Source organism: Rana temporaria, chromosome 7, assembly GCF_905171775.1.
Source record: "Rana temporaria chromosome 7, aRanTem1.1, whole genome shotgun sequence".
NCBI classification, from domain to species: domain Eukaryota; kingdom Metazoa; phylum Chordata; class Amphibia; order Anura; family Ranidae; genus Rana; species Rana temporaria.
Window position 1 is genome coordinate 166,135,717 of NC_053495.1, and position 13,233 is coordinate 166,148,949.

The following is a 13,233-nucleotide window of genomic DNA, read 5'->3' on the forward strand; positions in this document are numbered from 1 at the left end:
AATGGACGCGCCACCTAGCGGCCAGCGTAAATATTGCACCCTAAGATACGGCGGCGCAGGCCGTCGTATCTTAGGCATGTTTAAGTGTATCTCAGTTTGAGAATACATTTAGACATACGACGGGCTTAGATTCGGAGTTACGTCGGCGTATCTACTGATACGCCGGCGTAACTCTTTGTGAATCTGGCCCAAAGACTGTGCATGGGACTTGCATAGGCATTTCAGTTTAAAGTTTGTTAGAGTTTGAAAAATGATATATAGTGCGAAATGGTGAGAAAGACATCAAGTTGGTAAAATGCTAGTATAATGAATAGAAACATGTTTTAAGGTTATGGCTTAATAGTGTGAATAACAAGTCAGACCTCAAGACATGGGGAAGCCAAGGAATGCAGGAAACATTTTTAGGATGGCTGTCTACTATAGCTAATTGAGCCCAATGAGGCAGTTCTGTTTGCCCGTGCAGAAGTTTAATGGAGGTTTTATAACTTTTAAAATACAATTTCATAATATTAGGTTTTCCTAATCCACTAGTGGTTCTGGTCTTATATTAGACGATTTTGTAGATTCTTGGTCTGGTGTGCCCCCAGAATCATAAGAGTAGTTTAATATTTTGCCTGCACATTTTTTTGAAAGGGAGTCTCTACTTTCCTGCGAAATGTGGATTGAGTATGTTTCATTCGCTGCTACGCTGCTTTCCAAATCTGTCAATCATTGGCCTCACATTCTGTTTTTCTTGCCCAGACATTGTAACAGTCACTTGGGATGTTTGGTGGAGGCTGTAGTAAGATATTGCAGTACTTGGAGAGAAGTCATTCATTACTAAAGCCTAATAGCTAGATTCAGGTAGGCAGGCGTATCGTTGTGGCGGCCTAGTGTATCGTGTTTACACTACGCCGCAGTAGGTTAGCGAGGCAAGTACATAATTCACAAAGTACTTGCCTGCTAGGTTTACGACGGCGTAGCGTAAATCGGGCCGGCGTAATGGCGCCTAATTCAAATTTAGCTGAGGGGGCGTGTTTTATGGTAATGGGGGGTGACCTTACGTGATTGACGTATTTTACGAATGGTGCATGCGCCGTCCGCCTACAAATCCCAGTGTGCATTGCGGCAAAGTACGCTGCGCGGTCCTATTGGTTTCGACGTGGACGTAAATTACGTAAATCCCTATTTACGGACGACTTACGCAAACAACGTAAAATTTTCGAATTTCAACGCGGGAACGACGGCCATACTTAACATTACTATTCCAGCTATTTGATTGAATAACTTTAGGCCTGATAATGCGTTACGTAAACGGCATATCTGTACTGCGTCGGCCGGGCGTAGGTTCGTGAATAGGCGTATCTAGTGATTTACATATTCTACGCCGACCGCAATGGAAGCGCCACCTAGCGGTCAGCCTAAAAATTACACTTTAGGATACGACGGTGTAAGACACTTACGCCGCTCGTATCTGAGCCTAATTTAGGCTTATCTGGTTTCCAGAATACGCTTAAATTAGCGCCGGCGCAAATTCAGACTTAGGCCGGCGTATCTACTGATACGCCGGCCTAAGTCTTTCTGAATCCACCTATAAGACTAGTTGTAGCCTGGTCATCATAAGTTTATTCCTTCTATGCTTTGGAAAAATGAACGCATTTGCAGGGTAGGGTATCTGGTAAAAAAAATTTTCCTAAATAGGTTCCTGCCAGGGTAACTATCTATATCCTTTTTGTTTACTCCTGGCATTATACTAACACTGTCAGGACGATTCACAAGTTAAAGTAGTGTATTTAGCTTGTCACAACCTTTTGAGCCTAAATTGTAAAAAAAAAAAAAAGTTAATAATCTTGCTTCTGCCATTCTGTATGTTTAAAATAAAACATTTGATAAACAAAAAGTTGTGGCATCTGTTGGATTCCTTTGCTCTGAGTGCTTGATATGCATATTTATGTCTTGGCTTGCTGTTAATGCCTAAGAGAACAATGTATGGCTACTATTTTTTTTAGTACTTGATTTGGAGTCTCAGCGAGTTCCCCATTTGACAGACAGCTGGTATACACATTCCCTGTTTGCTATCATCTGTCACATTCATTTTTTTGGTTGTCAAAACACATTAAAGTAAATATGAGGGAGCCCAGCATTGCCTTGTGGTGTGGCAAAGACAGTTTAAGCTTCTATTCTTTCAGTGCCCAGACAGCCCGTTTTAAACAGCAGATCTAGAAGTTGTGTTCAAATGAACTGCAAACTCTGACCCTATGGCTGTCAACAGTCATATAAAATATCCTGGGACACCTAGCTGCTGAGCAAGTACATTTTTCAACCACACAGTCTCAGCACGCTAGATTGACATAGGATATTGTTTATGAATATAGGGCACTTTGAGCTGATGTGCGAAAATGTTAAAAATGCTTTGTTCCACGTGTAAAGTATGGGTAGATATATAGGTTTAATACGATTTTAGATGCAGATTTTGTAAGTTTGCTCATTTACAAGGAAATTAAAGGTCTATACATTTTATCATTGGTGTATTTTAAATAAAAGAAACAGAATATCAACCAAAAATCCTGAAAAAACACGTGGTACGTATGTTATCAATTTAGTTGCAGTTCAGTGAGTAAAATACGTTTTTGATCCCCAAGCAAAACATGACTTAGTACTCGCTGGAAAAAACCCTTGTTGGCAAGCACAGAGGTAAGACCTTTCTTGTAGTTTGTTACCAGGTTTGTACAAATCTCAGGAGGGATTTTGTTCCACTCTTTTTTACAGATCATCTCTAAATCCTTAACTCGCTTGGCAACTCAAAGTTTCAGCTCTCTCCATAGATTTTCTAAAAGATTAAGGTCTGGAGACTGGCTAGGCCACTCCATGACCTTAATGTGCTTCTTCTTGAGATACTCCTTTGTTGCCTTGGTTGTATGTCTTGGGTCATCATAATGCTGAAAGACTCATCCATGGCCTGTCTTCAGTGTTCTGGCTGAGGGAAGAAAATTCTCATCCAAGAGTTTACAATACATGGCCCCGTCCATTGGCCCCTCAATGCAGTAAAGTCAGTCTGTACCTTAAGAAGAGAAACAGCCCCAAAGCATAATGTTTACACCTCCATGCTTGATTGTAGGGATGGTGGGCCAGATTCACGTAGACTAGCGGCGGTGTAACGTATCGTAGATAATTTACACCGCCGCAAGTTTTTATCGCAAGTGCCTGATTCACAAAGCACTTGCAATGAAAACCTACGCTGGCGGCCTCCGGCGTAAGCCCGCGTAATTTAAATGGGCGTGTGCCATTTAAATTAGGCACGCTCCCGCGCCGGACCTACTGCGCATGCTCCGTTTCGAAATTCCCGCCGTGCTTTGCACGAAGTGACGTCATTTTTTCGAACGGCGACGTGCATAGCGTACTTCCGTATTCCCGGACGTCTTACGCAAATGACGTGAATTTTTAAATTTCAACGCTGGAACGACGGCCATACTTTATACAGCACATACGTGTGCTGTGTAAAATTAGGGCACCCAAAACGACGACTAAATTTGCGACGGGAAACTAGACTAGCAGCGACGTAGCGAACGCGAAAAATCGTCGTGGCTCGCCGTAACTACTAATTTGCATACCCGACGCTGGTTTACGACGCAAACTCCCCCCAGCGGCGGCCGCGGTACTGCATCCTAAGATCCGACAGTGTAAAACAATTACACCTGTCGGATCTAAGGGCTATCTATGTGTAACTGATTCTATGAATCAGTCGCATAGATACTCTGAGAGATACGACGGAGTATCTGAGATACTCTGTCGTATCTCCGCTGTGAATCTGGCCCGGTGTTCTTAGGGTCATAGTCAGCATTTTCTTCCTCCAAACATAGTGAGCCCCCCTCCTCAAGAAGGCACATGTACAGTCATGTCAAGGAGCATCTAAATGATTCAGAGAAGGATTGGGAGAAAGTGCTGTGGTCAAATGAGACCAAAATTAAGCTCTTTGGCATTAACTTGACTTGCCGTGTTTGGAGAAAAAAATGCTGATTATGACCTTAAGAACACCATCCCTACAGTCAAGCAAGGAGAAGGAAACATGATGCTTTGGGGGTGTTTGTCTGCTAAAAGTACAGGCCGACTTTGCCGCATTGAGGGGCCAATGGACAGGGCCATGTATTGTAAATTCTTGGATGAGAACATTCTTCCCTCAGCTAAAGCACTAAAGATGGGTCATGGATTGTCTTCCAGCATGACAATGACCCAAAACATACAGCCAAAGGAGTGGCTCAAGAAGAAACATATTAAAGTCATGGAGTGGCCTAGCCAGTCTCCAAACCTTAATCTTATAGAAAATATATAGAGGGCGTTGCCAAATGACAGCCAAGAAACCTTATGGATTTAGAGACGATCTGTAAAGAGTGGACCAAAATCCCTCCTGAGATGTGTGCAAACATTACCAACTACAAGAAACTTCTTACCTCTGTGCTTGCCAACAAGGGTTTCTCCACTCAAGTCATGTTTTGCTTGGGGATCAAATACTTATTTTTCTCCCTTAACTGCAACTTAATTTATAGCAATTGTTTTATGTTTTTTACTGGATTTTTGGTTGATATTCTGTCTCTATCATTTAAAATACACCTATGATAAAAATTATAGACCCTTCATTTTTTTGTAAGTGGGCAAACTTACAAAATCTGCAGGGGATAAAATAATTATTTTCCACACTATATATCTAAGACAGCAAAGTAGTATAGTGGTTGGCACTTTCACCTAGCAGCAAAAAGGGTTGCTGGTTCGAACCACGACTCCATCTGCCTGGAGTTTGCATGTTCTCCCTGTGCCTGCGTGGGTTCCCATTCACTAAAAAGACATGCTGGTAGGTTAATCGGATCCTGTCTAAATTGGCTCTAGTATATGTATGAATGTGAGTTAGGGATCTTAGGTTGTAAGCTCCTTGAGGGTAGGGACTGATGTGAATGTATAATGTATATGTAAAGCGCTGAGTAAATTGACTTCGCTATATAAGTACCTGAAATAAATAATTAAAGACAAGTAGATATATAAACCAGTGTTCATATCGTCATGAAAAAAGTAATGCCTACACTTACTCAATACTTATCTGATATTTAAATTTGTAGAAAGAAAGAGATTAATGACAACACCTCTTGGTTAACATAGTGGAGCAGTACAGGGAAGCTGGCAAGGGATCTGATATTGCTCCACACCCACCCAGAAAAAGAAACATCTTTGAGATGGCGTTGCTGTGAGGCTCCATTCACACACACACATCTGTTTTTTAACTGGAAACACAAAGCTTCCAAAGCACCTAGTAACCAAAATCCCACATTTAAAATTGTTATGAGCGCTCAGATGCCTATAACTTGACGCATGATGCTCAAGCATGTACATGAGCTACTTTTGCAGCAGAATGGGGAATTTTTGACCCCGTAAACTAGGCTTTCTCAACTAAGGTTCCTCCAGAGGTATAATAAAATAAAAATGCACTGATTACTGTGTAAATGACACGGGCAGGGAAGGGGTTAACCAGTAGGGGGCGGGGAAGGGGTTAAGTGTGTCTTAGGGAGTGATTCTAACTCTGAGGGCGCTGGGCTACCTGTGACATGACACTGATTGCTGCTCCCGATGACAGGGAGCAGACGACCAGTGTTCTGTCACTAGGCAGAACAGGGAGATGCCTTGTTTACAATGGCATTCCCCCCGTTCTGACGCTCTGTGACACGATCACAAGACACCGGTGGACATCGAGTCTGCGGATCCCGCGGGCACAGTCACAGGGCTCGTGGTGGGTGCGTGCCCGCTAGGTGGCAGATTCATAGCAAAATATATATACGTTGCTTTGCCTGCCTGTGCCATTCTGCCAAAGTATATCTACGTTAGGCAGATGGCAAGTGGTAAAGAGTCTATAAGGGGGTAAGTCTTCCCAAAGACCACAAGTGTAAGGAGCATTCTTTTCACTGGGTACTCATGTGAGGAAGGGAGATTTTGCTTATGTGAGAGATATTATCTACTAGACATGTGCACAGAAAATGTTTTCGTTTTTTTTGTTCCATTTCGTATCGTTCCGTAGGTTCGTTTCCGTTCGTTTTTCGTAAGACGCAATTTTTTCGTATTCCGATCGTTTCGTATTTTGGTTACCGTTTTATTTTCGTACATGCGGGATGGTTTGTTATTCTGTTTAATTCATGTTCGTTACTTGTTAGACAATAATTTTCGTGAATTTTCGTCGTTTTGTACTTTCGTAAATATATCGCGGGATTCGCGGCACTTTCAACACGCGGCTCATCCATATTAACTATTGTTAAGCCCCATATACTTGGTCAGACTTTTTTAACAACAAACATAAAAACAATCGGTTTACCGAACGTTCGTTCGTTTTTAAACTCCATCAGAAAACCATTTTTGGGTTCCAGGTTCAAAAGTCTGGCCAACTGATCTCCCTTCAGACGAAAATCCACAGAAAAGTTTATTTGGCTTTACTGTACTACTGTACTCAGCACAAAAGAGAAGCTGCTTCACTAACTAACTACACTCCCTGCCCATTCAAAAAAAACGAAAATTACATCTTATAACAAAAGATTTGTATTCTGTATTTTGAAACCAAATTACGAACAGAAAAAAGGAATTCAGAATACAGAATACAAATATTTTGTTATAGATGTCATATGAACATACAAACAGAAAAAGGATTCAAACAAAATACAGAATGAAAATCTTTTGTTATAGATGTCATATGAACATATAAACAGAAAAAGGATTCAAACAAAATACAGAATGAAAATCTTTTGTTAGATGTCATATGAACATACGACTGAAAATCAAAGTACGAACAGAACAAGGATTCAAACAAAATATCATTTTCGTTCTTTTGCTGTTTTCGTTTTGTCGTATTTTCGTCGGATCGTTCGTTCGTATTTGCGGTTGTTCGTTATGCGGCTCATTCTTAATCCCGTAATTTTTGTATTTTGGTGCTTTAATTTTTTCGTATGTACACATTATTCTGCGGGTACGAAAATGAACATTTTCGTACGAAAATAACATTTCTACGAACGGGAATGCACATATCTATTATCTACTAAGCATATACAAACCTGTAACCTCCTCTGCACTGGGAGTACCCTGGAAGTTTTATGATGTATACAGGTGCATCTCATAAAATTAGAAAATCATCAACGACTTAATTTATTTCAGGAATTCAATTCAAAACGTGAAACTCAGATATTTTTAAAGATGCGTTACACACAGAGTGATATATTTCAAGCATTTTTTTCTTTCTTTCTTTTAATTTTGATGATTATGGCTTGTAGCTAGTGAAAACTCAAAATTCAGTATCTCAGAAAATTAAAATACTGCATAAGACCAATAGACAAAAGATTTTTAATACAGAAATTCTGGCTTACTGAAAAGTAATATACAGTATAGTATGCATTCAGTACTTGGTCGGGGCTCCTTTTGCATGTATTACTGCATCAATGCGGCGTGGCATGGAGGCGATCAGTCTGTGGCACTGCTGAGGTGTTATGGAAGCCCAGGTTCCTTTGATAGTGGCCTTCAGCTCGTCTGCATTGTTGGGTCTGGTGCCTCTCATCTTCCTCTTGACAATACCCTACAGATTCTCTATGGGGTGTAGATCAGGCGAGTTTGCTGGCCAATCAAGTACAGTGATCATTAAACCAAGAATTGGTACTTTTGGCAGTGTGGGCAGGTGCCAAGTCCTGCTGGAAAATTAAAGCAGCATCTCCATAAAGCTTGTCAGCAGAGGGAAGCATGAAGTGCTCTAAAATTTCCTGGTAGAGAGCTGCACTGACTTTGGACTTGATAAACACAGTGGACCAACACTATCAGATGACATTGCTCCCCAAATCATCACTGACTTGGAAACTTCACACTGGACCTCATACTACTTGGAATATGTGCCTCCCCACTCTTCCCCCAGACTCTGGGACCTTGATTTCTAAATGAAATGCAAGATTTTCCACAGTCTGTGATGATTTGGGGAGGCATGTTATCTGATGATGTTGGTCCACTGTGTTTTATCAAGTCCAAATTCAGTGCACCCCTCTTCCAGGAAATTCTAGAGCACTTCATTCTTCCCTCTAACTAGCTTCATGGAAATGCTGATTTAATTTTCCAGCAGAACTTGGCACCTGCCCACACTGCCAAAACCCAATACCGGGTTTAATGATCATAGTATCACTGTGCTTGATTGGGCAGCAAACTCGCCTGACCTAAACCCCATAGAGAATCTGTGGGGTATTGTCAAGAAGAAGATGAGACACTAGACCCAACAATATAGATGAGTTGAAAGCTGCTATCAAAGAAACCTGGGCTTCCATAACACCTCAGCAGTGCCAAGGGCTGATCACTTTTTGAACTGAATTACTGAAATCTGAGCTTTTGGTCGGAAATTCCGACCGTGTGTAGGCTCCATCGGACTTTTCTCAAAAATTTGAGAGCTGGCTCTCAATTTTTTCGACAAGAAAAGTTCTTGCCCCAAATTCTGATTGTCTGTATGCACTTCTGACGTGCAAAAACCACACAGCTCGGAATCAATTGAACGCATGCTCGGAATCATTGAACTTAATTTTTCTCTCCTCGTCGTAGTGTTGTATGTCACCGTGTTCTTGGCGGTTGGAATTTTGTGTGACCGCGTGTATGCAACACAAGTTTGAGCCAACAATGCATCGGGAAAAAATCCAAGTTTTTGGTCAGAATTTCTGATCGTGTGTACACGGCATTAGTGTTCTCAGCTCACATGCTGCATTAATTGGCAAGGAGAGCACAAATATTTCTAAGTCCCCTTTTACACTTATACGACTTTAAGTCGTGTCGACTTCAGTAGTTCCTGCACAATTTTTTTTCTGAAGTCGGATCAAAGTCGTATTCCATATTAACAGATCCGAGTTTGGCATGTGACTTGTACACGACTTGTGCATTAAGGGGAACTCCACGCCAATTTTTTTGAAAAAAAAAAGGCATGGGTTCCCCCTTCATGAGCATACCGGGCCCTATTATGATGTCAAAGTCCCAGCATGCTCCGGGTGGTGATGGTATAAGGGGGCCGGATAATTATGTCGTCACCACCCGGAGCATGCTGGGACTGTGACATCATAAGGGGCCTATATAAATCGTTGTGCACCGTACACCCGGCATTACAGCGGGGGGAGGCGTGGTGGCTTTTTGGAAGAAAAGAAGAGGGAAGTAGGAGATGACGGAGGAAGACCGGGATGGCCGCCGATAGTGAAAGAGCTGCAAGAAGATAGTGGCAGCCAGCCCAGAAGAAGGCACCGGAGAGCGGGAGAACCGGGGAGCGCGAAGAGCAGAAGAAGAGATCGGAGAAGACGAAAGAAAACCCCCGAAGACAGAAGAAGACCCCCGGAGAGCGGAGAAGTCGGAAGAAGACCCCCGGAGCTGACTAATAAATGATTTTAAAAACCTGTGTAGTATGTTTATTTTTTTGACACTTTTCCTCCAGGTGAATGGGTAGGGGTACGATGTACCCCATACTCATTCACCTAGGGTGGGGGGCAGGGATCTGGGGGTCCCCTTATTAAAGGGGGTCCCAGATTTCAATAAGCCCCCCGCCCGCAGACCCCGACAACCAACAGCCAGGGTTGTCAGGAAGGGGCCCCTGTCCTCATCAACATGGGGGCAAGGTGCTTTGGGGTGGGGGGTGCAGGGCCCCCCTGCCCCAAAGCACCCACCCCCCATGTTGAGGGCATGCGGCCTGGTACGGCTCAGGAGGGGGGGTGCTCGCTCGTCCCCCACCCCCTTTCCTGACCAGCCGGGCTGGTGCTCGGATAAGGGTCTGGTATGGATTTTGGGGGGGACCCCACGCTATTTTTTCACGTGGGGTTTCCCCTTAAAATCCATACCAGACCGAAGGGCCCGGTATGCTCATGAATGGGAAACCCATGCCGTTTTTTTTTTAAATTGGAGTGGAGTTCCCCCTAATTATTGGGTGATCAAAGTCGCGTCCCTGCTCATTGAAGTCGTACTTGACTGTCTTGTCAAAATCGGGGGCGCGAATCGCGGCAAACTCACGGTAAAATTGCGCGAATTTGAAGTCGCATACGTGTGAAAGGGGCCTAAGAGAAAGCTGTCACGTGGTCTCTGAGTATGTATAGCCCTGGTATGTAAGTAACAGCATTATTCCATTCTGTTGCAATTGATGTACACATTATGAAAAGCTAAGCTAGTGTGTCCAAAGTACAAAATTTGGAAGAAAAAAAAGAAATAACCATGGCCCGTTCACAAAGAATTTGTAAACTGAATTGGGTTCACAACGTTCAGCTTTTCCAGTATTTTGACAGATTTTGCTGACCATTTCCCCATGTTTTTTATACTGCAGCAAGCTAGAAAAACAGTAAACTGGCGTTTAGAAGTTAAGAAAAAAATTGCTGAATGTTTTGAGGAACCAGCCAACAAAACTCTTGAATGATAACCAAGGTATCTACCTAGAACAAAGCCAAACAAACTTGTGCAGAGGAAGAGAGAGCGCCTTACAAGCAATTACGAATGCCAGCTATAGTACTGTGCTGAAACTGAATATTTTATGTTATAAATTCCAATTTTTCAGCTTTATAAATGAGGAGTAAAACATTGATGCCCTTTCATTCTTGAAGTTTATATACAAGAATCTCTGCTACTGGCCAATGTTCTTCAATTTGCTTATGTTAAAATTGATTAGTACCTTAGAATAAATATGATCTGATAGCACAAAAACTTAATTTTTAGTGGCCATTACAGCTGTTCTGGCTTTCCTGCCTTTAGAGGAAGAACCAAACTAGACAGAAATAGTAAGGAATAATCACCGTACTTAGTCGTACAGTTTCTATCTTTGTTCTCTGGGTTGCAGATTAACAAATTGCCCCCCTGTTTTTAGAAAAATTATGCAAAATTGGAAAAAATGTGCATGCAATTCTTTTTTAATTGCCCATTAGAATTATTTTGGGAAGACAACTATAAGGGAAGCAGACTCAACTGGTAGTGGCAGTGGTAAACCATGCCCAAGACAGACTCCCAGGAAAAGGGATGAGCTTTATGTTCAGGTCGAGCATGAGTTCGACTCGAACTTTGGCTGTTCGCCCATTCGCCAAATAGCGAACAATTTGGGGTGTTTGCGGCAAATTCAAAAACCGCGGAACATCCTTTAAAACTCCATGGGAAAAATCAAAATTGTAAAGGTTAATATTATTTTTTTGTCATAAAAAGTGTTTGGGGACCTGGGTCCTGCCCCAGGGGGCATGTACCAATGCAAAAAAAAGTTTTAAAAACTTGATTTTTTTTCGGGAGCAGTGATTTTTATAATGCTGCAAAGTGAAACAATAAAAGTTAAATAACCCTGGCGTTTCCCCGTTGCGTCAAAGGGGGGCGGGGGTCACATGCGCACTGATGGGTGGCCCCCCTTCAGCTATATAAGAGTTGTCAGGCTGGAGCGCGTCATTCGTCCTGTGCCTCCCGTGGAGGCAGGATGGTGTCGGCATTGTTTTCTCGCTGGACATTGAGAATGGATTTACATCGCTGGAGATAGAGACTGGATTACATTGCTAGATTTTTTTTTCTTTTTTATAAAGCACTTGTCCCAAGCTGTGTACTGTGTTTTTTTTATTTTTTGACACTTTTTTTGTGAAAAGTATCGGTATCGGGGGCCGATACTGAGCATTTGCGCGAGTACTTGTACTTGCGCAAATGCTCCCGATGCTTCACCGATACTTTTTTTTTCCAGAGAGCAGGTGGAGAGGGGGCAGAGAGCGGAGCAGAGCAGTCCTCGAGTATGTCACTAATGGAGGAGAGCTGCTGCCGCTGCCGCCGTCTTGTCCCCAAAGAGAAAGCAAAGCCCTCCCCCCGCGCCCCCGCCGCCTAGTTGATCAGCGTGGGGAACATTACAGCTTTCATTTGAATAGCTGTGTATCCCACCGCGCCTCATCATATATAGCCCCTCCCCCTTGTCCGGGCACTTTGATAGACAGATCACCCATCCCAGGATTGGTTGGGTGATCTGTCTATCAAAGTGCCCGGACAAGGGGGAGGGGCTATATATGATGAGGCGCGGCAGGAATACACAGCTATTCAAATGAAAGCTGTAATGTTCCCCACGCTGATCAACTAGACGGCGGCGGCGGCAGGGGGGAGGGCTTGGATTTCTCTTTGGGGACAAGGCTGCATTTGGGGACCTGGCTGCATTTGGGGACAAGGCTGCATTTGGGGACAAGGCTGCATTTGGGGACACATGGCTGCATTTAGGGACACATGGATACATTTTGAAAAAAGTATCGGTAATCGGCGAGTATATGAAAAAAGTATCGGTACTTGTACTCGGTCCTAAAAAAGTGGTATCGGGACAACCCAAGTTGTGGGGATGAGGCCCTTGTCCCCATCAACATGGGGAAATCCTCCCCTTGTTGAGGGCATGGCCTGGTATGGTTCAGGAGGGGGGGTCGCTCTCTTGTCCCTGCGGCCTGCCAGGTTGCGTGCTCGGATAAGGGTCTGTTATGGATTTTTGGGGGAACCCCACAACCTTTTTTTTTTGGCGCGGGGTTCCCCTTAAAATCCATAACAGACCTGAAGGGAAATTTTGGTTCGGGGTTCCCCTTAATATTCATACCAGACCCAAAGGGCCTGGTAATGTACTGGGGGAAATCCATGCCGTTATTGCCGGGACCCGACAATACATAGCCGCAAGCAGTTTTAAATTACTTTTTCCTTTAGAAAAAAAAATGTGTGCAGGGACTGTTATAAACACGGGAAACATGCGATATTTTACAGGCATACTATAGACACCCCCAGGTATGAAATTTAAAGGAATATTTCACTTTTATTGTTTCATTTTAAGCATGGCTGTTTTTAAAACTTTTTTTGCATTTATTACATGTCCCCTGGGGCAGGACCCAGGTCCCCAAACACTTTTTATGACAATAACTTGCATATTAACCTTTAAAATTAGCACTTTTTATTTTTCATGTTCGTGTCCCATAGACTTTAACGGTGTTCAAGTGTTTGAACAACTTTTTTGCCTGTTCGCATGTTCTGCTGCAAACCGAACCGGGGGGGGGGGGGGGGGTGTTCAGCTCATCCCTACCCAGGAACAGGCCAAGTAGGTTTCTTCTGCACTTCTAGGCCTCTTTCACGTGGCCAGATATCTGCGACCACTGGATTCCTTGGGCTACATCCAGGCTCAGGCCTCTGTTCCTAACTGCAGCTAACCACTCTGTGTGCAGCTACATGCGAACAGCAGCAGCCGCTGATCGCATAACATGGTCATTC

General features: G+C 43.2%; 1 protein-coding gene across 2 annotated transcripts in view; it reads right to left on the minus strand.

The window, feature by feature from the left end:
* The window catches only part of PAPPA2 (pappalysin 2), a 364,705-nt gene that overhangs the window by 286,062 nt on the left and 65,410 nt on the right, over positions 1 to 13,233 (minus strand). The gene's annotated exons all lie outside the window — the stretch shown is intronic.